Below are 24,457 nucleotides of genomic sequence, written 5' to 3' on the forward strand. Positions count from 1 at the left end.
TCAGGAAGGGCTTACAAATTTATACATATTTCAGAAGTGGCTGTAAAGACGTTGGATTGCATAAATAAACCAGCTCGATGCAATTAAACTCTCTATTTAAGATTCATTTCTCCTGCCTATGCAGTGAAAATTACCAGGAAAATGATAATTTAGTACAAAGAAAAAATATTTTATTTCATCTTTTTAGAAATACCCAAATGCTGTAGCTCTGAGCTGTTCACTGGCATAGCCACTAGCCACATCTGGCTGCTGTGCATTTGAAATGTGGCTGGTCCAAATTGAGATGTGCTGTTAAGTGTAAAATACGTGCCACATTTTGAAGACTCACTAGAGGAACCAAGAATTAAAATATCTCCTTAATATTTTTCATAGTGATTGCATGTTGAAATGATGAACATTTGGATATATGTGCATTAAGCAAAATATATAATTAAAATTAATTTCATCTGTTTCTTTTTATCATTTTAATGTGGCTACTAGAAAATTCAAAATTACACATATGGCTCTCACTAGGTGACTATTAGACAAGGCTGCTCTAGCTGGTTCCCAGATTCCTCCATGGAAGTACGTGGCTAACACTTAATTCTGCTTTGCCTTCCTGGCTTTTGTGAGTTCAGAAAATTGGCAATTTAGAACCAATGGTTCCTGCTTTCTCTTGTGGAGCTGAGTACAGTCTGTCTTTCTTAATTTCCTTCTACTCTTTTTGCCTGCCTATATTCTTTAAACTGTCACCATGAGACTTCACCTAATAAGTCACTTTCCTTCCCTCCATTCTTTCATTCAATTAGAAACCACTAATCGATCACCTATAATGTAATCACTATGCCTTCTAGGCCTAGGAGTACAAAGATTACTAACACAAAAGTCTTGCCCTCTTGAAGCACCGTCTAGTGAGAGAGAGAGAGACCCTGAGATAATTATAGTTCTCTTGTTGCTAAAGAGAGGATTAAGAGCATCAGCACGGAGGCAAGATTAGGCAGGGCAGTAGACAGAGTCTGGAACTGCAGGCCAGCCATAACTTTGACCCAGAGATGTTCCTGAAGACTGTTGGCCTCAGCAGCACCATGGACACGGAGATGCCGATGACTGTTTCTAGCTCAGCCCTCAAACTGAAACAAATCCTGCTGCCTGCATAATCGTATAACAAGTCTTACTTCTATTTTCCCAAAGGCAGCATTAAAACCATGTCTCCAATCCTTGTTCACCAAAGAAGCCAAAGTGAAGGAAAAGGCCATATCTAACCACTCATTGTATGTTTTTTTCCCTCTTTTCTTTTTTTCCCAAGCGTTTATTTATATTCCAGTTGGTTAACATAAAATATTAGTTCTAAGTGTAGGACTTAATGATTCATCACCTACATACAACACGAAGGGTTCATCACAAGTGCCCTCCTTAATCCCCACCACCTATTTAACCCGTCTCCCCACTGACCTCCCTTCCAGTAACCATCACTTTGTTCTCAGTAGTTAAGAGTCTATTTCTTGGTTTGCTTCTTTTCCCCCATATATTCATGTGTTTTGTTTCTTAAACTCCACATGAGTGAAATCATATGGTATTTGTCTTTCTCTGACTTATTTCATGCACCATAATACTCTCTAGCTCCACATCATTGCAAATGGCAAGATTTCTTTTTTAAAGCTGAGCCACATTCCAGTGTGTGTGTGTATGTGTGTGTGTGTGTGTGTGTGTGTGTATATACATATATGTATACACACCACCTCCTCTTTATCCACTCATCATTTGATGGACATTTGGGTTCTCTTCATAGTTCGGCTATTGTCAACAGTGCTGCTGTAAACATTGGGGTGCATGTATCTCTTCAGATTAGTGTTTTTGTATTCTTTGGGTAAATACCCCATAGTGTGATTGCTAGATTGTAGGGTTGTCCTATTTTTAATTTTTTGAGAAACTTCCATACTGTTTTCCAGAGTGGTTGCACCAGTTTGCATTCCTACAACAATGTAAGTGGGTTCCCTTTCTCCCCATCCTCACCAACATCTGTTGTTTCCTATATTATTAATTTTAGCAATTCTGACTGGTGTGAGGTGGTTTCTCATTGTAGTTTTGATTTGTATTTCCCTGATGAGTGATGTTGAACATCCTTCCATATGTCTATTATCCGGATGTCTTCTTTATATTCTTTAGAAAAATATCTATTCATGTCTCCTGGTCATTTTTTCACTGGATGATTTGGTTTGTTGGGTGTTGAGTTTGATACGTTCTTTATAGATTTTGGATACTAACCCTATATCAGGTATGTCATTTGCAAATATCTTCTCCCATTCCATAGGCTTTCTTTTAGTTTTGTTGATTGTTTCCTTTGCTGTGAAGAAGTTTTTATCTTGATGAAGTCCCAATGGTTTATTTTTGCTTTTGTTTCCCTTGACTCTGAAGACTTACCTAGTAAGAAGTTGCTGTGGGTGAGGTCAGAGAGGTTGCTTCCTGTTTTCTCCTCTAGGATTTTGATGATTTCCTGTCTGACATTTAGGTCTTTCATCCATTTTGAATGTGTTTTTGTGTACAGTGTAAGAAAGTGGTCCAGTTTCATTTTTCTGTATGTTTTTGTCCAGTTTTCCCAACACAATTCGTTGAAGACACTATCTTTTTTCCATTGGATCTTTCCCGCTCTGTTGAAGATGAGTTGACCATATAGTTGTAGATCTATTTCTGGGTTTTCTATTCTGTTCTATTGATCTAGGTGTCTGTTTTTATGTCAATACCATACTGTCTTGATCACTACAGCTTTGTAATATAACTTGAAATAGTATAGGTTTCCTAAGTGTAGTGATGATTACTTTCTCCACCACATATTCAACTTTCAACGAACCCCTCTTAAGTGGTTAGTACCATCCTGGGTCTGTGACTACAAGCTGACACAGCACTGAGGGAAACTGTCCAATGTTACAACACACTCTGAATTAGGTTTCCAATGTTCCAATGTTACAACACTCTCTGAATCAGGTATCCCCTTACATGGAGGAAGACAAGGTAATTAATTAGGTGAACTAGCTTGTCAGGTGCTGCTATATTTTCTTGATTTTTGTAGCAACTATCATATAAAATGGAGATTGCAGTCTCATATGGAAACTAAGGCTCAGCGGTGTCAGGACAAGGGCAAAAAAACTGCACAACATATTCAGGTAATAGAAAGCCATTTTATGTGACTGGAACAATATGTTGAGTGGCAATGAAGAGCATGGAGGAAAAAAAAGGGGTTTGGGGCAGACTATACAGGCACCTGCATACAGGCACCTGACTGGCACCACGGTCTATTAAGAAATCAGTCAATCCATTAATTGGAAAGAATGTATTCACATTGCATTGCCTAGAATTGTGCTGAATTCTATAGGAGAGACAACAGAATTATCAGATGCCATTCTTACATCTGCATGAAGGACTAAATGGACAAACTTGTAAGCAGCCAACTTAGGACTTCCTGTGTAATTAAAGAATTGACCTCCCCCCCCCCCCATGAATGAAACCAAGATCCTGGAATGCCACCACAATACCAAGTACAAAAATCTGTCATGAGGTATCTTTCTCAAGTTCTGGAACCACAGAATATCAAGGACAAAAGAAACATTAGGAGAGAAACACCTTATTCCACTTTGTACTTAATGGAGGATAGAATTAAGATGCAGGAAGAAGCTTGCCTGAGGTCTCAAAAATTCTAATGGCCCAGCTGGGATCAGAATGCAGACGTCTTAATCACTGAAGGTGAGGCATATGAACAGAAAGAAAAAAAACAATCGACGGAGCCAAAGTCTTTATTAAACAATAGTCTGTGTCGGGTTCTCTATGACAGTTGTGATGTCATCAGCATTACTAAAATATTTCAGCAAGACATTTCACACTTCAAAGGACTGCAAAAAGCAATAAATGTATCTATAGGTATGAATATGTAAATACTATATTTGTCGAATTACGAACATTCACACCACCATTCCCAAATGTTAGGCTCACTAATGTTCCAGATAACTAGGGACATAGGATCTTAAATAGGGCTGCCAGCTTTAGCCAAACAAAAGAAACACAACAAACCACGTGGTACACTCTGTATTGAGTTTCAGATAAACAACAATATTTTAGTATTTGCATGTCCCCTGAAATATTCGGGGTATATGTATGCTACATATTTTTTTCCATTGCTTATCTAAAATCCAGATCTATCTGAATGTCCTGTATCTTATGTGCCAACCAAATTCTGGAGTTGGACTGCTTCGGTTTCCATTATTGCTGTGAAGCTTATTTGCTGTGTGCCATTGGGCAGAACCTTAAATTTTCAAGGCTTCTTTATAATATATGTATACACATTGAGAAAATATCAATAGCATCCACTTCAAAAGATTTTTGTATCAAATGAAAACATATTTACAAAATGCTTAGGATAATACCTGAGTCGTGATATGTACTCACCAAGTTGTTGGTGCAATAATTGGGTGAAAATAGGTCATCTCTGAGAGGATTTAAACTTTATGTTTCTCCCAATAATCTGTGAGCAGTGTTACTTCTGGGCATCAAAGGCATGACTTTATATCAGAGAGTGATAAATACAGGGCAGAAATAGTTTAGTACGTGACCGAAAAATTTGCCTTTTCATTTAATTTAGCAATACTTACAAATAAAAAGGTGAAAAGCAGAAGAAATAGCACTTTCCAATGTGAAGGTCTCACAATGACAGGTTAGGGGAGCTTAAAGCAATTTAAGACAAAATTAGCCAAATGGTGCGTTGGCCTCTTTCCCATGGCTGTATACTGCAGAACTGAAAGCAAATCCAGTGTTTCTGAGTGGAGTAATTAGATAGGCCTCACTCCCGGAGGATTAATTCAGCTCCCAACAGATTATGGCAGCCACCTTTCATTTCCACGAACAGACTCCATCAGCACACTGATTTCAATTAGAGAAGTGAAGTTCTATTGACTTACGCTAGACACAAGGAGACGTAGCAGACAGATAACAAACTGGATTACAGCATTAATCTTATGGTCATGGCATCAGAGAGATTTTTAAATGCATTACCTCTCTCCCAAAGGAATCACAGAGATGTTTCCACCCTCCTATTGCAAGAAGTTTAATCTTTATGCAAGGTGATGGGTTGATACATAAATTGAGAGTGAAGTCAAGACCTCCTCACTTCCTGCAAGGTATTAAGTTTCTGGCTGGTCTTGACTGGAGCTGTATCTATCAGAGCCACACCTCCCAATGTTGGTCCTGACCAAATCTCTAGATGGAAAGGAAACTGCAAGTAAGTTGCCTAGATATCCATCTAGAAAACACCCATGAGCTACATAAGTTGACAACTTGATTATGTAGACGAGGTGAAAACACCCTCATACTAACAGTTAACAGCCCATGACATTTAATGGATGAAATGAAAAAAGTAATATTTAGAGGCAAATGCCTGCTCTGAGTTTAGGCTTCTGCTCTTAATCTTCTGATGCCACTTTCTCTTTTTGTGTTTTGAACTCCCTCTTTTTGATGGTGTGATTCACCCTTCCTGTCATGCTCTACTTGCGTTGAATGACACAACATTATTCACCTTTCCCTGAATGATACAGAAATCCATTAGATCCCATATCTAGGACTTTGCCATGCAATCATGGCCCAAATCCTAGCCATCAGGCTGGATCTCAATATTTGCCCAAGCCCAGGATACCACCATCCAGATTCCAATCTCCTAGTTACCAGAGGAAGAAGATACAGGAAAAGAACGCTTAAGGCCACGAAAAATCTCAACATCAACTGAATTTTACAAGGCTACCCTTATCAAAGGACACAATCAACCAAGTGAAAAAGTAACCCAAGGAATGGGAAAAAATATTTGCAAATTATATATTTGATAAGGGGTTAGAATATATAAAATATAGGATATATATAGAATATATAAAAAATTCCTACAACTCAACAACAACACAATAACCTGATTAAAAAATTGGCAAAGGACTTGAATAGACATTTTTCCAAAGAAGATATGCAATGGCCAACATGTATATGAAACAGTAATTATTAAAAAATGCAAATCAAAACCACGATGAGATATCATTTCACACTCAGTAAGATGGCTACTATCAAAAAAACAGAAAATAACAAGTGTTGACAAGATTGTGGGATCTTTGTTCATTGTTGTGGAAATAGAAAATGGTATTAACCACTGCTTTGGATCCTCTCTCTCTCTCTGCCCTCCTCCCACTCACACTGTCTCTCTCTCTCTTAAAAATAAATAAGCATTAAAAATTTTTTTAAATGGTTAAGATGGTAAATGTTAAGTTACATGTATTTTACTACAGTTAAAAGTGTTGTTTAAAGGCTGTAACTCATATCCTCTCAATGGAAAGGATGTCACCACCAAGAAGACAAAAACATGGACTTAAGGAAAAGAGATGGAAAAAAAAAAACCCTTATCATTTTATGTATAAAGCATAGATAAGCATAAAGTTCATACACAAATATACAGAATATCTACAGTTTTAAAATTCTGTGGGGATGATTATAAGTAAAAAGTGCTCAAAAGACTCCTTAGGGGCAATAATGAAAAAATGCTGAGAAACTCTGCCCTAAATTATCATCTACATTTCAGTTTCTAATCCCCAAATTTCTACCACAAATCTCTGCTCCTCTCAATCGTCACCATCACCCAAGTCAGAATTTGCTTCTGCTACCAACATCTATTGAGCACCAAGGGTGTCAAAAGTTGCATGACAGACCATGGATAATGCTGAGGAGGAAACAGACAAGAAACAGTAAGAAAGTGGTCGTGTCAATTCCTTATGAATCTCAACCTTCAGTGGTTGCCTAACACTCCACACGACTGAGAGCCCAAGCACCTCTTTATGGCAACAGGTCCATAAATCACCCACCTCAATCTGATCAGACTAATTTCTCCCAGTCATAATCTTCCATTGACACAGAAGCTCACTGTAACTTTGCACTTCCTGTTACCTGTGACTATAAATCCCTCCCTTCCTGCGGCTTGATCGTCAACTAGTGAATACCACTGAAATGGTTTACAAGCCAACTCAAATGCTATCTCCTCAGGAAAGTAAAATTAGTCACCCCTTTCTCTGCGGTCCCAAGCCCACTATGTAAATATATCCATTGGGTGTTATGCTTGTTTAGGTCTTTTTTTTTTTTTCATGCTTAATTATATGCTTACCTGTGCCATAAACTGAGAACTCTCTTAGAGCAGAGAATATGCCCGAATGTTATGTTGCCCTGTATTGAATATAAAATGCAGAGTGCTGGGGCATGTGGGTGTCTCAGTTGATTAAGCATCTGACTCTTGATTTCAGCTCAGGTCATGATCTCACAGTTTGTGGGTTCAAGGCCGGCATGGGCTCGAAATAAATAAATAAAATAAACACTTTAAATAAATAAATAAATAAATAAATAAATAAATAAATAAATAAATAAAATAGGTAGATAAAATGCAGAGTGCTGAATGGACAAACTAATAAATGAGTAAAAGTACAAGATGAGGGGGTTACTATTTTTAACTTAGAGGGCATAAGATTTATGGAGGAGGGGGCATTTGGATTCAAGTGTAAAACTGCCTCTCCTTCCAAAATACACGATTAAAAATGATTTTAAAATCCCCTCTGGATTATCAAACTAATACTTAAGGTAAAAAAGAAAAAAATTGAGAAGTTACAGACATATTCAGTGAAACAGGAAGAAAATCACCTCTTCGCTTTACCCAGAAGCAACCATCATTAATATTTTAGATATGTTTTCTTTCAGCATTGAACTAAACATTTTTCTCTACAAAATTGAGATAATGTAATTTTATAATCTACCTCCCTTACTTAATGCTATATCGTAAGTATTTTCATTATCATTAACAAGCATTATAAATATAATTGTTAGTGATTGCATCTAATTCCTTCACATGAATATATATCATGATTTACATAATCATTTTCATAGCACTGGATTTCTAGGTGGTTTCCGGCTTCTTGCTCTCATAAATAATGCACATATTTACTCATAAATATTTATTCACATTTCTGATTATTTCCTTGGGATACATTCCTAGAAATAGAAATAGTCAAATGGTGTTAGAATGTGAAGGCTTTTGAGATATAATACCCAAGTATTTTGTAGAAAGTTGGTAGCAGTTTATGTTCCCAGCAGAAATGTGAGACGTTTAGGTTTGAGAGCGTTTTGGCAAACACAAGATAATACCCGCATTATTACCTTTATTTTCCCCTTTCCACTGAAACTAATCTGTCACCCGTCCAGCTGTTTCTCATTGTAAAACGCTGCTCGATTTCTCACTTCCTTTCTATTTTCAAGTTGCTGTTCTAAGCCAGGTTCCTGGTTATTTTGCTCATATAAATTGGCCCAAATCCCTCATTCAAGTTCACCTTCCTCATATCCCTGCTGACACTAACCTCAGACTTCATTTCAGCCTCTTCCAAATGCCTTTGCCTAAGTAATCAGTATCAGATAAGCTCAAGTTCAGTTGTTCTTTGGTCCAAATGAATTGTTTGTCTTCTCAGAGCAAGACGGTGCACATAACAACTCATTTAACCAACATCTGATGAGCACTATACTAAACACCAGAGCTACAAGGAGAACAAGGTACAGTCCTCACCTCCAAAGACCTAAATAAAGATCAAGTGCGGAAGAAGAGGAGTAAATACATGATAATAGAGGTACTTCAGTAGGAATAATCACAGTAGCAGGAAGGAGGGGAAACAAATATTATGATCTTGGGAGGCCTGGAAAGGCTTTATGGAAAGGCAATATCTACATACAAATCCCGTGCTGTCAGGTGAGAAATCAGGGAGGCAAAGCCATTTGTCATAGACTGCATGTTTGGGTCCCCTCAACATTCATATGTTGAAATCCTAACCCTCAATGTGATGGCATTAGGGGCGGGGCTTCTGAGAGGGAGGAGTCCTCATAATGGAATTAGAGCTCTTGGACTCACAGCTTGTTTCCTGCCTCTCTCCCTGTCTCCCTCTCCCTCTCCCTCCTTCCACCAGGGAGGACACAGCAAGAAAGTGGCCCTTGGTAAACTAGGAAGAGGGCCCTCCACCAAAAACCCAACCATGCTGACATCCTGATCATGAGACTTCTAGCCTTCAGAACCATGAGAAATAAACGTTTGTTGGTTAAGCCACTGGCTGTATGGTATTGTTACAGCAGCCCAAACTAAGACCCATTCTAGACAGAGGGACAACACGGTGTAAAGACAAAGAGGTGAGGAAGGAAAAATGGGAAGAGACAAGCCATCGACTGGGAGAAAATACTTGAAAAACAACTGCTTTATAACAACTTGTAAACAAAGGACATTAGGTGAGAACTAAGGAAAACTAAATAAGTATGGATTTGGGTTAAATAATAACGTGTCAATGTTGGTTCTTTAATCATAACAAACGTGCCACACTAAACAAGATGTTAACAGAGGAAACTGGGTACAAGATATACGGAAACTCTCCGTAGCTACATTAGCAATTTCTGCAAATCTAAAACTATTCTAAGAGAGGAAGGATTTTTAATGTAATGCTGGATTCGATTTGCTAGTATCTTGTTGAGAATTTTTGCATCCATGTTCATCAAGGATATTCGTCTGTAATTCTTCTTTTTAGTGGGGTCTTTGTCTGGTTTTGGAATCAAGGTAATGCTGGCCTCATAGAATGAGTAAAAACCAAACTATATATATCTTATCTTGATTTCACACATACACAAAAAATAAAATCGAAGTGAATTAAAGTCCCAAATGTGAAAAGTATATTTTTAAAAAATGTTTATGAGAAAACATAGGATAATTCCTATATGAAATTAAGAGATGAAAGGATTTTCTGAACAAAATATAAAAAGTAAAACTTATAAAAGAAAACACTGATAAACTTGATATATCAAAATTTTGAAATTTTGAATGAGAAATCACCAAAAACAAATGTTAACACAAGCCAAACACTGAGAGGCATTAATTGAAATCTATAAAACAAATAAAGGATTGGTATCCAAAATATTTAAAGAATGTCTTAAGCCCATTAGAAAAGAACAAACATGCTCACTTTTTCAATAAATTAGGATAAATTGTTTGTTAATAAATAAGAGATTATAAAGTTTCAAGTATTGTTTTTCTTAGAAAAGTCAAATTCAAACATGGTTCTTGGCTTTAACAAAAAGAATTCTGTTGTAAACTCATCCTACAAGGAACTCAATTTTCTTTTAAAATAAATAGTTATATATTTTTTTAATGAAAGGAAAAACAAACAGAAAACAAACAGCAAGAATATTGTGATGGTTAATTTCATGTCTTAACTTGGCTAGATTATGGTGCTCAGTCATTTGGTTAATCAGGTTAAACAGGAGTCTAGATGTTGCCAGTGAAGGTATTTTCTAGATGTAATTAATGTTTAAATCAGTAGACCTGGAGTAAAACAGATTAGCCTCCCTAATTTGGGTGGGTATCATCCAATCAACTAAAGGTTTAAGAGCAAAGGCTGAGTTTTCCCAAGGAAAAAGGAATTTTCCAGACTATAGCAAAGAGTTTCCCCCTGAGTTTCTAGCCTTTGAACTCAAGACTGGAATGTCAACTCACCTAAATCTGCAGCCTGCCAGCTTCGCCATGTTATGAGCCCATTCTTTAAATTTCTCAGTAGATACAGATACAGAGATAGATATATAGAATAAGAGAAAAGATAAAAACAATTTGGTTAAGCTGGAAATATATATGTTGATAATTCAGATATTCCTCACTGAGGGACACCATCTAGATAAATTCTCATATACCTACCGAAAGGGATGAACAGAAAGTTTTTCACTATAGTATCGTCTGTACCAGCAAAAAATAAAGAAAAAAGAAAAAAAAACCTAAAATCTATTGATAGAGAAACATACATATGGTGGCTTTTTAAATGGACTACAATAGCTATTACAATGAGAACATTAGCTCTATATGCATCAGCAGAAATCCTAGAGAAAAACACAAATGGTATATTATAAAATGGTTACACAGATTGATAATATATGTGTATATTTTTAATACATGGAATATGAAACACTGTTTACAAATAGATGCATGTATAAAAACTACGATGTAAAGCATCAGTTGGAAGAATGAACAACAACTACATGGCTTTTTGCTTCTGAAGGAGGAGGAAGAAGGGAGCGGGGGGAGATGAAGAGACATTGAATGGAATTTTGACTAAATTTATATTTTGTTTTACTGAAGTCTGAAGCATGTATAAAAAGGTTAAGATTTGTTACGTACATGGATGTTCATTACATTACACTATAATCTTATGTATGTTTGAATTTTATCTTAAGTTTCTTTCTTTTGAGAGAGACAGAGAGAGTGCGCATGTGCAAGGGGAGGGGCAGCGAGCGGGAGGGACAGAATCCCAAGCAGGCTCCAGGCCATCAGTGCAGAGCCAGGAGCAGGGCTCAAACTCACTAACCTTCAGATCATGACCTGAGCCGAGATCAAGAGTCAGCCGCTTAACCTACTGAGCCTGATTTTTTTTATAATTAAAACAAAAGTCATTTTAGCAATCCAAGGGAGAGACAAAGGTGGCCTGAGAGTAGGGCAGTGTTAATCAAGAAAAGTGGACAGATAGGGTCCGCCAATCAGCAACACGTACCTTATCACAGAAGGTAAGAGAGAGGGAGCTGGTAAAGAAAGCTCCTGAAGGGTGTGTCCTAGATTTCTGGCTAAGGTGCCTGTGGAGGAGGAGGTTCTGAGAAAGGACTGGAGAAGGTAGAGTAAGTTGGAGTCTGTCTATGGTGCCGGTACCAATGCAAGACACATTACTAACACGCAGAAAAAGTTTCTGACTGATCTGAAAGGGGAGCTGGCACAAAGACATCGCATTTCAAAGACTATGCTCTCCTTTCTAGGTATTTTGGGTATATTGGGTCTATGTACTCATCACAGGCCAAGTCAACTAGGTAATAGAGGATAGGCGAAGCATTCGTACATAATCTAGTTACAGCTGTTGTTAGACAACAGATTCTAAGTGAATCTTATTCTCAACTTTAACAACACCCTGGAGAAAATAGCCATTACATTTCAAGTGGAAAAATATAGCTCCTCTTTAAAAAAAAAAAAATCAATACATTCTCTGGAAGAAAACAATAAATGACTTCCTTTTTAGAATCTGATCAGTAGCTTTCCTGCTATTCAGGCACAGTCTGTAAAATCATACTCAAAGATGATCTGGTTGAAAAGAAAGTCAACAATACTATAGATCAACAGCCTGTTTTATACTTGAAATGTTTGCAATATTTGCCATTTATTGACAGAAGTCCCCTCAAATCTAACCCAGTGACCAACTTGACCTCCCCCTTGGTCTCACTTTGTTTCTCCTTGACTACAGCTAGGTGGCAAGCAGAAATAATCAACACAACATTTATCACAATAGGCTGTAATTGTTTGTTTCCATGCCCTCCCTTATTTTGGTCATTAGCCTATTTGGGAACGAGGCAAATTTGGGGAAGGGGGCAGCCAGCCAGGCAGCTACTTGGGATCGGTCATCTCTAAGGAACTGTAACAAAGCTGGAGCAAAGCAGAAATATGGTGCCCACTGGATTCTATTTGTTCACCCAATTCTTACATAACAAGCAAAACAAAAACTGGCCCCACTACCTTAAAGGGAGATGATACACCCAAGTGGAAGTATAAAACACTACTTGCCAGGGGCGCCTGGGTGGCTCAATCAGTTGAACACCCAACTCTTGATTTTGGCTCAGATCATGATCCCAGGGTCATAGGATCAAACCCCTTGGAATTCTCTCTCTCCCTTCCTCTGCCCCTCTCCATCCCCCCTCTCTCTCCCTCTGCCTCTTTCCTCTGCGCTCTCTCTCTCTCTCAAATAAAAGGAAAAAAATTAAAACAAATACAAAAGTCACTACTTGCATCCTCAGTCTCTGTTGAACGTTTTTGTTAAAGGCAGTGTGTAAATCCCACCTCACTACTGGCCCAGAGACCAGACAAGTGGGTGTTATCTAGTGTTAGCAAAATTATCTATAATCCCCACACCAAATAACACACAATTTAGTTCTATTAACTAAAACCTGTGTCTTGGGGTGCCTGTGTGAGTTAGTTAAGCATCCAACTCTTGATTTTGCCTCCGATCATGATCTCAGTCGTGAGATCAAGCCCCAAGTCAGGTTCTAGGATGGTCATGAAGCCTGCTTGAGATTCTCCAAGCAGGAGAATCTTGTGCCCTTGTGGAGAAGTTGTGCCCTTCCCCAACTTGTGTGTGCTCATATGTGCTCACACACACTCACTCTCGATAAATAAATAAATAATAAATAAAACCTGTCTTTTTAGAGTGTCTACAATGACCACTAAGAAGATCTATGGCTCAGAAAATTATAATTCCAAAATCATTGCATATAATCAAGAATACTTCACATCTAGAACATGTAACAAGTCCCTTAGTTTGAACATAAAATGTTATAAAAGTTTTATGTATGGAAAGTTTCTCCCATCATCAGTAAATATTAAAAACAAATACTGTTTCGATGGCTTCCAGTTGTTGCTTGGTGAGTCTTTTCCATTTCCCATTCTGGCCACATGTGAGACTGTGTGTGTAATTCCAATCTTTTCTCCTAACACTAAGTGTCTGGCCTACAAAGTATTCAAGAGGTGTTTGAAGAATTAATGAATTTAATAATCAGTACTCCTTATTTACTCATCCTTCAGTGTTAGAAAATCCACTAGCTCCTATGATAGCCTGTGATTTTATTGTAGCACAACTCTGATGGTTAGAGAAGAATTTGTAAAATTTAAATATCTATTGGTCTTCTTGAGTCTCCCAATCATGGATATATTCTATGGACACACTGATCTAATTTTATGGACAGATATCATTACAGATAAAGTATGGAACTCAATCAGGAGTTCTGATTCCTAGGAAACACGGAGACCTTCCCTGAAAACATTTGAATTGTAAGTAATCTAGTTGACCCTCCTTATTACCTTGATCGTTACACACACAGTTTTGGTGGGAAAAGAGAGTAGAGTTGGCAGATATTTTCCAGAACTTCTATTTGGTAAAGATGAAGACTTCCTAAAAAAGTAGTGGAAAGAGAACACTAAATATGAATTTCTCTTGCTCTAAATACAGTATAGAAGGAAAGAATACTAATACTGAAGGAGAATGTATTGCATGCCAGATGCTTTACCCATCATCTCACTGATTCTGACAACAATTCCTAAGCCGTGTACTACTGACTCCATTTTAAAGACAGACCATTAGGACTCAGAGAAATTAAGTAATCTGTTACCATCATAGAAAGAGTGGAATGTCCAGCATCTGTATCCAGGTCTGCCTGGAATCTTGTCCACCTGTGATGTTGGCTAGGTTCAATGTAATTAGGATTGGTGTGTATTCTTCAACCAACCCCCTTCAACATCTAACTCATCCACCCACACTTACACCTAGAGCAGGAAGGGAAGAGGAATTTTTAAAATTATTTCCATAATGAGATGCTAAAGTCAAAGGAATAGAGGAAAGAGAGTTCATGGAGATTGTCAGATACTCTAAATCTGCACAAGGTTATAGAGGCTAGAAGTGGCTTTAATATGTCTATAAGATAAGACATGTGATGCCAACAATCTATTATTGAAAGGGGCTCACTGTGGTAGTGATTCTCAGAAAAAAGAAGCACCAAAGGGTTGGTTTAATTTTTTAAAAACCTTTAATGATTTAGATATGCCTCCTCAGGGAGCATGCCTCTTGAGAGCCTTTGAGAATCACTGAAAGAAAAATAAAGAGGTTATTTTCTTGTTTTGTTGATGATGTAGGTTTTTCCCTAAGAAACAGAGATCAGCCAGGTTAAATTATATCACAGTAGTTAAACTATTTTTAAACTCCTGCCACTAACTTGTATTTTGCATATTCAATACTGCTATAACCTATACTACTCAAAGTGAGGGACACTGACCTGAAGCATCAGCACCAGCAGGAAGCTTGCTAGAAATGCAGAATCCCAGGCCCCACTCTGGTCCTATTGGACCAGAACTTGCATTTTGACAAGATCCAAAGGTGGTTCTTATGCATTTTGGCTTTTGAGAGCACTGGTCCACATCGCACCTAAATATTTCCCCCTTCCCACCCCATTAGTATGAAGTAAGCATCCTTCATATGTGTACAATAACTCCCAAGACCCTTATCATTCACTTATGACACTGTGTTCAAATTGCTTGCTTCAAGGTCTCCCTTTCCTGCTTGGATATAATCTCTTCAAGATAAAACTGGTGCCTTCCATTTCTACCACAATGATTGTTGAACAGTGCCTAGCACAGAGAATATTTTCATTAAATGTTTAGAAATCCCATAGGATTGTGAGTTTCTGAAGGTCAAGAACTACATATTGATTGGTATTCACGCATCTTTAAGACGTAGCAAGGTTCTGGCATATGCTAAATGCTCAGTATGTGTTGACCTGAATATGTGCCTGATTCACCCCAGAACATGGAATGAACTGAAAATGTGCCCAATGTGACTTTTGTCAAGCTTTCTCTGATGTCTTCCAGTCCTTATGAAGCCCTAATTTCCCTGTGTTCTTACATCATGCTGCTTATTAATAACAGCAATAAACACTTGAATAGGTAACTTGTATTTTCACAGTCTCATTAATTATTAGATTGACACTAAGAAAGTGTTCTTGATGGTCAAACTACAAAGTTCAAATAAGTCCTTGAGAGTCTGAGTCAGATTCAAAGAATATGTAATTTTCCCAGTGTCACAAACCTGGTAGGTGACAGGGTCAGGATGCGTTCTCAGATCTTCTGGCCCAATGCTCTTTCCCATTATACCAAATGGCATAATGATTGTTGTAATCAAATGGCATCTGATCTTTCAGGAAAGTTACTCAGACATTTGCTGGCACGTGATTTTACTTCATATTCTCATTATAACTACTTCACTCAGCTGTATACACTAATTGTTTTTTCCAAGAAATTTGGTCCTGTAGTCAGCGTCTTCTTTATCTGTGCATTTATCTATCTATCTATCTATCTATCTATGCACTCATCCACTTACCCAACTATTTATTGACTCTTTTGAACAGTGTCAGCCCAAGAGTGGCCGTTCAGTATTGGTTTAGTTGAGCTGATTAGCCTCCTTTGATCAATATTGATGATTTGAGTCCCTGAGATTCACTGGTAAAATAATCACATTGCCAGATGACAATTATAAAGTCATCGACCATTAGAGCTAGCAGATGCCTTTAGAGATGATCGCCGGTAACCTCCACTCCTGCCAGATGAACAGGCTGAATGGCAGAGAGGAAGAGTGATACGCCTGAGTTCACATTACAAAATGTTTTATGTAGCTTTTCCTGTAGGGACCTGAATTATCTGCCTCATATTCCTGCCTTGATCACAAGCCAGGTTGTTGCCAGATCCCCACTTAACTTGGGCAGAGAACCAAATAATTAAAAAATGCCCCCAAAGCCCCCATATAATAGATGCCTTCTATGGCTTGCAGCTGACGATGTACTCATATTGCTGATCCTAAGAGCAATTCGGAATGACTGAGATGGACTGCCACATGTAAATATTCATGACACAAACGCATCAAGCCTTGAACAAGAACATATGTGAATAATTAACAAGATAGTGATTTGTAGCATCGCGGTCCTAGATAACCTGCCTCCTAGAGAGAGAGCCTCACTGAAGCTGCTTTTCCTTTAACAAGGCAACAACAACAACAAAAAACTCACGACGGTAAATTGTAACGTTATCACTTTTGTGAGTTTTGGAAGGTGAATCTTTAAGGAACAGCTTTTCTTCTAAAGTAGTTAAATACTCATAACCAGACACCCTGTTTAAGATGGCACACGCATGGTTTACCCACTACTCTGTAATGTCACTAATCTTCTTCTTCTCTTTCCCTCCCACCGTATACGTAAGAAAAAGTAACACTGACTCTTTCTGTGGGTTGATTCAGGATTGAAAGAGCAGGGTTATTTTCATTTTAGCACCGTGATTTCACCTGACAGCTTGTCACTCGCCTAAGTGCTGTCATCTATACCTTCACCGAGGGGCAGCAAATTAGGAGACGCAGCAAAGGGAAGACAGGGAGCGTCCCTATGCTCTCTTGGATGCCTTTCCCTAAAAACAACCCCCGCACCCCACCTTTTTCATCTCTGAAGAAAACAAGAAAATCTGAGAACACAGCCCCCCCCCGTGTTACATGTGTATCCTGTAGAGGTACTGTCCACCCTCCCTCTCCTTCCCTACCCACTTCTCTCCCCACGGAGGAGAAAGTCTACTTCTTTCTCTTACGTGAAAATCCCCACTTCGGACGACCTTTTGAAACTATCTACTTTTTTTTTTCCTTTTTCTTTTTTTTCAAAACGCTTATTTATTTTTGGGACAGAGAGAGACAGAGCATGAACGGGGGAGGGGCAGAGAGAGAGGGAGACACAGAATCGGAAACAGGCTCCAGGCTCTGAGCCATCAGCCCAGAGCCTGACGCGGGGCTCGAACCCCCGGACCGCGAGATCGTGACCTAGCTGAAGTTGGACGCTTAACCGACTGCGCCACCCAGGTGCCCGGAAACTATCTACTTTTAAAGCCGAATACATATCTATCCCTTGACACCGATACATGAGTACATTTGTCTACCACATGACAAAGATAAGAATTTCACAGTGGTTTTATTCATACGAGCTAAAAACTAGAACCCAAATGTCTGTCTACAGTAGAATGGATAAGCCAGTTGCAAAATATTCACCAAGTGGAATACCATACAACAGTTAAAGAGAACATCTGTTACAAGCAACGTCATAGTTGAATCTTACAGACACCGCCACGGATGAGTGAAAGAAGCAGACCACGAAAGAGCACACTGTCTAATGGAGTATATGAAGTTCAAGAACAGCAGGAACTAAAGTGTAGTTCCAGAAGTCGGAATATTGGTTACCTGATTTTTTAGGAGGTAAAGGGCAGACAGTGTAGGTATGACCTTAGGAAGGGGCACAAAGCGTCCTTCTAAAGTATTAAATATACACACACACACACACACACACACACACACACACACATGCACACACACACATATAAATTTTATATATATATATATATATATATATATATATATATATATATATATAGTTGGTTTGCGCACTGAAGATTTGGGTATGTATCCACACCTCAATAAATATTTTGCTTAAATGATAATTGACCTTTTCCTCCCAACAGCTGTCAATTGCCAGAATTATGTATACAGTGGTGGTGCTAGTTTAGGGCTCTTTCCCTTAGCAGCCACCCACTTTGGGTTACCCATATTTTTTTTTTCACAAAGGAGTTCCTTTTAGAAAGTGTGTATCCTGACCACAACAAAATATTTTGAAATAAAAATTTGAACCCAGCTTAACAAAAACATTTTAACAAAAAACTCATTTTCATTATACATGCAAATTCAGGGCAGATGTGTTCAGAGGAATAACCCAAGCCCACTCACCACTAGAAGAAAAGTAAAAATGAATGAGCATTTCTGAAATACTGCAATGATTTTCCCCCTGGCTTCTTGTCAAGACTGGCAACAGAAATACAGAAACACCAGGAGAAAGGCCTCTCTGGGAAGACGGGACTAGAATTCTCAGACAGTGCTGGGTGACTGGGAAACGTAAGTCAGCTTTGAAGTCTAGGGGCACCCCTTATGGGGAAAAGACGAGGCCCATTTTGAGGCGACCCATTCTATCCCTCATACATACATGTATTACCTCATTTGACACCTTTAAGATCACTTGCATTATAAAGTAAGGCTTATAGACATTAAGCAACTTTCCCCCAAAGTCAAAGAGCTTTTGGTTGGGGACCCCGATTAGAGCCCTCATTGTCTAACTCCCAGATTTTGTGACATGCCTTTTCTATTCTTACTGGCTGGCTTTCTTAGTGTGGCTTCTAGACTGAAATATTTGGAAAGGACTTAAGGATTACCTTGGATTAGTCATGGTACATTTTCCCCCAATAAAGTGCATGGTATTTTTTTGTTTTTGTCTATCTTGATAAAAATGTGTGAATTTACCCTGTCACAAGTCAAATGGAACTAAAACTGGTGACTTATAATCCAGACAACTGTTTTATCATTTACCTTGTTGTATTTGAATTTGTTTCTTCCTCGGAGAATTTTGCAGGATGGGAAAATGGGCATGATCCTCGATTTCAACCCTACTGACTGCTCCTTGGGTACCTGTTCAAACACACCCAGGCAACTACAGCACTTCACCTCTAGTTGCAACCAACAGCTCGTCCCTAATTGTTAACTGGCTCTGTGCTCTTGACATTGGAACCTAACAGAACCTCAGTGTGGAAACCAACTTCCAGACTCTACTCACCAGCCACACCAGCCATGTTTTCACACACAGCCTCTCCAGGCGATCTCCATGTATTAGAATTTGGGGGAAATATGCTGTGTACCGAAATCCTTATATGGAAGCAATGCCTTAAAGAATTAAAATATTGCCAGTTTTTCTTGGTTCTTCACCAGTCTTTCACAAGTAGCTGTGGCACACTAGTTACCCAGACAGACCTGGGGCAGTCTAATCAGATTCTATTGTCACACAGTCTGTTTGCAATTGAGGATGCTTCCTCAGGGAGGCAGAGGAGAGGGGAACCTCTTAAGTTCCTGAGGTGGCAAAGGGCTGCACGTGACAGTCACTCGAAGTGCATTTGCTGCCTTTATGTTTCCAAATAAGTATCATGGAACGCTTGAGAAGTCTAATTACTTTAACCAAAGGCATAGTTTACAAAAGTTGAGTAGCTATGGATAATGTGGGTGAATTTTGATATTAATAAAACTTTAATTAAATGACATAAGTAGAAATAGAGGATTCTGGTTTTATTAAAATGAGAAACCCACATAATAGGAATTTTTTCTCTCTTAGAAATACTGAGGAAAATCTTGTGACCTTCTCTCCACCTCACTCATACCTCTGTGCAAGGAAACAAGGAGTTCAGTCTGTTTTCTCTGTTCCTGCTACCCTAGGCCAAGGTCACTGGACCATGGATTCTCTGCCCTGTACTCGCTGGTCAAAGTCAGTTCAGGTGAAAGACTGGGAGCCCATTGTGGGATTGGGTTTAAGCCATGTATCTCTGTATAGTTTGCCAGTAATAAACCTTATTTCAAAAAGATTCTGTGATTGTAGGAGACATATATTTCAGACATCCAATGATGCTAGAGAACACTAGAAGGAAAAAAATACTCCAATGACTTGGCTTAAGAGCTAAACCACTATCCATAAAATCACAATTCTCTGTATGCTCCTTCTTTTTCTTTAAAATTTTTAATGTTTTTATTTATTTTTGAGCCAGAGAGAGACAGAGCATGAGCAGGGGAGGGGCAGAGAGAGAGGGAGACACAGAACCTGAAGCAGGCTGCAGGCTCTGAGCTGTCAGCACAAAGCCCGACGAGGGGCTCAAACTCACGGACTGTGAGATCATGACCTGAGCTGAAGTCGGACACTTAACTGACTGAGTCACCCAGGCACCCCTGTATGTTCCTTCTTGTTCCCATTCTTCTCCCACACACTTCCTATCACAGAGAGAAGCACTACTGAACTTTGTGTTCATCATCCTCCTGAATATTTCTTTATTTTTTAATTTACTTATTTTTAAATATAATTTATTGTCAAATTGTTTTCCATACAACACCCAGTGCTCATCCCAATGGGTGCCCTCCTTAATGCTTATCCCCCACTTTCCCCTCTCCCCCACACCCCCATCAACCTTCAGTTTGTTCTCAGCATTTAAGAGTCTCTTATGGTTTGCCTCCTTCCCTCTCTGTAACTTTTTTCCCCCTTCCTCTCCCCCATGGTCTTCTGAAGATTTTCATATACTTACACATTCCTTAACAATATCAAATTTTGTTTTGCTTATTTATGTTTATATATGAATAGTATCATATTAACATATTCACATAAAAAGTTCCTTTTTTCACTTGAGTCACATATTTTACTCAATATTATGTTGTCAAGGTTTATTCATGTTAATAGATGTATTATTGCTAGTACATTCATCTTAACTGATTATAGCATCCCCATGGATTAATATACTGCATCTTTATGGTGATGGATATTCAGGTTGTTGGCTCTATTTCACTATTAGAGGCATACTGCTGTGAATATTCTGTGATATGCCTTCATGTACACATATGTGAGTTTCTCTACGGTATGTATCTCAGAGGAGAATTACTACATCCTAAGGTAAGTGCAATTTTACTGTTACAGTATACTGCTGATATTTGGATCTCTGATTCCTCATCTTTTTCTTAGTTATTGCAGATCCCACAGGAGAGAAGAGATGATTTACACTTCCTCCTTCTTCTCCCTCAGGTGACCTTCCTTCCTTCTCCTTTTGCCTCATGAATGCTTAATCATTTCTTAAGACTCTGCTAAGTTTGTCTCTCCTGTGAAAGTTTCCCTGGGCCCAACAGATAGAGTGATCTCTCCCTCTCATTTGAGCTTTCACGGCTGGTGCTTCTATGTGGGACATGTCAATTACCAAACCCTGTAGATCCTACCTGTATATATATTGGAACAAACTTCACAAAGGCTATAATTTCCAGAAGAGAAACCAAAGAACAGACTTAAAAAAAAAAAACCATTCTATAGAGACACCATGTCCTTCAATCGATTCCTCATCACCCCAAACTCCAACAACTAGAAAGGCTACCCAACAGTAGCATCCTTGGCATTGCCCTTGATGTTCTCTTAGCCAGAACACTTGGGTTCTTTATGGAAGTTGGAGTGTAAAATAAATTTTGTTAACTCTCACACACAAGTAATACAGTCCCTACCCACATTCTCCTGCCATCTACTTGATCAGAGAAGGTACACATGTGAATCTATTATAACAAGAAAAATCCATGTGTGGAATTACAAAATCATGGGGCTTTGAAAGTTGGAAGTGTTCACAGGTGATATCAATAGAATCTCCCTTCCATAAATAAGAAACAATCTCTTGAGGTGATTTTTCACCTGAAATAACACAGCCAATCAGTAGCAAAGTCAGAGCTCATGATAACTCATTTTCTTTAATGCAGCAAATATTTATAGAACACTCAAACACACCACATCTTTATGTATATGTTAATTAGGACAAATCTAAGGAATTTAATTTTGCTAAAACTGCTTTCTTGTAGATAGATCTACAAGATCTACTCACTCTGTGAGTATTGCCATATAAGGTATATCATGGGCCTTACATAAGACATTATTATCACTAGAATTTACACAAAACTTATGTTTCATCTGGTGGCAGTAACACAGGAATATGGTGATATATGAGTGTGTAACAGGATGTAAACTTTGACATTTCACCTGAGGAAGTGAAATGAAATAGATGAGAAATTCCAAGATGGGATACCCTACCACCTGCAGACATTTCAAAGTAATTCTGGGAGCTGTATGGATCTGAAACCCACAAGGAAGAAAAAAAGAGATCATAAGTATAGAAATTAGGAAGAATAATTTTTGTGAAAATTATTTGTTTGGAAAAGTTACACTATGACACCCCCCCATCCTTTCTCTTCTCACCATCTTACTTTAAATTTACAGGTCTATTTAAATTTGCAGGGCTATTTGGCTCTGTGTTTCCAGGATCTGGGGGGATGCAGGAATTTGGAAAGTGACATATACCTGAAGAATAAAGGGGAGAGCTGGATGGAACGGCCCGTAGTTACAAGGCCAATAGGGGGTGGGGGCTTGGGAAGTCACTGAACTCCCCTGTGTGAATTATCAGTCTTCTGATATGAAGTCTCACTGGTAAGCTCAGCCATTTAAATAGGAATCCTATCAAAGAGGGGTTCTGCCAGAGGGCAGGGAGATCTATGGAATATATGTGGAGCAGACTGCCAGAGATATGCATGGAGTATGGATAAGGACCACACTAACCAGAAGTAAAGACACTGTCCATGTCTGTAGAGTCACACTTAGGGAAGTTTAGTAGTAGAGCCATCAAAGAGTCCATGGAGATACCCATGAAAGCTTAGCTGAACCCATCAGCCAGAATCCATCTTGTAAGCCAAACTTATCACTGACCAACCAAGAATTTTCTCAGTCTATTCCCAATTTTCCCCCCTGCATTCAATAGAGGTAGGTTGTCAACTTAACCTTAAGAAAACAGGTGAACAGATAATAAAGAAGGAAGGAAGGGCTAATCATACTTCATTCTCCAAAACATAGACTGGCCTACTTAGGCTGCCGCAACTTAGTGAGTGGGTTGGGGAGAGGGTCCGTATCTTTAAATGAAGACTAAAGTATTAATGTGTAGATTACCATGCCCATTATTCATTGGACATTTCTAACTCATCTGATTTTGATACACAAAATGATTGGTTATCTATTATTTCCAAGAATGTCCAGAAAATGATACACTGTGCCAAAATTCTCAGTGGCCTGGGTAACTGCCCCAATAACGAAATAATTAAGAGTTGAAGACAAAAATAAAGCCATGTTTTGATCACATGCCTTGAGTCCTGGTTTTCCACACTACTGTTACAAATATGACTGCGTGCCAGGCACTTCAAATGATTTCACTGAATTCCTCTCATGCAAGTTGCATAGTAATACACTCACTTTTCAGAAATAGTTCAGAGAATTTAAGGCACTGACCATATTAAACACATTACCATGTATGAAAAGAACCTGCCTTCTAATTCTATGTGTCAGAAGAACCTGCCTCCTTCCAACAAACAAGTGCAGCTGTGCGGTTCTAAAGGCCATTTTCCTTCAATCTCACGGCGTCAGGTAGTGTTGCAGACAAGTGGCAGGATGAAACAACAAAATAAGTAGCAAAACATTTTACAGGTGTATGTAACTAGTAAGCGGCATCTCTGCCTCAAATCCAAAAGAAAACCCACATCAACCACACAAAAAGTCTTAGAAAGGACCGTCAGTATTGACTAAAGTCACTTAAAAAGGCACCTAAGAGAAATTATGTTCAGAACACCGTGTAAACTTCTTAAAATCTTCCACTCCATTTCTCTTCTAATCTCGTGTAATCAGCTACCCTCAGTTCTCCCCCTCTACTCTCAAAAACATCCAAAATTCTCTTCCCTAACTCAGGGAGTTTACTGACGTTACTTTCTAAATTCTCTTGCTAGCCTGTCAGATTATGGTTTCCTCTGAGAAGTTCTTTACTGTTCGTAATAATAACAGAGCAAACATTTCTCCCTTCTTCCACCCAGTCTACCCTGACCTTCATCACCACAATCAACATGCTGAGAAGGGTCAGAGGTGATGGGAGAGGGGAATGTCCATAACTATTTTATGTTACATTTTATCTCTCATGTGGGAGTTCATAGAATGGGAATCTATTTGTACTTTTATAACAGAGACACTTCAAACAAGAAGAGCAATTATACTGGGCTTCAAAGGAGGAGATGAGTTTGAGTACTTGTATTATTAGTATATCAGCAGTAAGTCCACTCTCTTATTCCAAATGCTAAGAAGTTGAATGCTAAATTCAAGTACAGTTGACTCC

At 38.5% G+C, this 24,457-nt stretch overlaps 1 long non-coding RNA gene across 4 annotated transcripts in view; it reads right to left on the reverse strand.

Moving 5' to 3' along the window:
• The window catches only part of LOC102900151, a 201,275-nt gene that overhangs the window by 73,206 nt on the left and 103,612 nt on the right, over positions 1–24,457 (reverse strand). The window lies entirely within an intron of this gene.

The sequence above is a fragment of the Felis catus genome, chromosome F2, assembly GCF_018350175.1.
Source record: "Felis catus isolate Fca126 chromosome F2, F.catus_Fca126_mat1.0, whole genome shotgun sequence".
In the NCBI taxonomy this organism is placed as follows: domain Eukaryota; kingdom Metazoa; phylum Chordata; class Mammalia; order Carnivora; family Felidae; genus Felis; species Felis catus.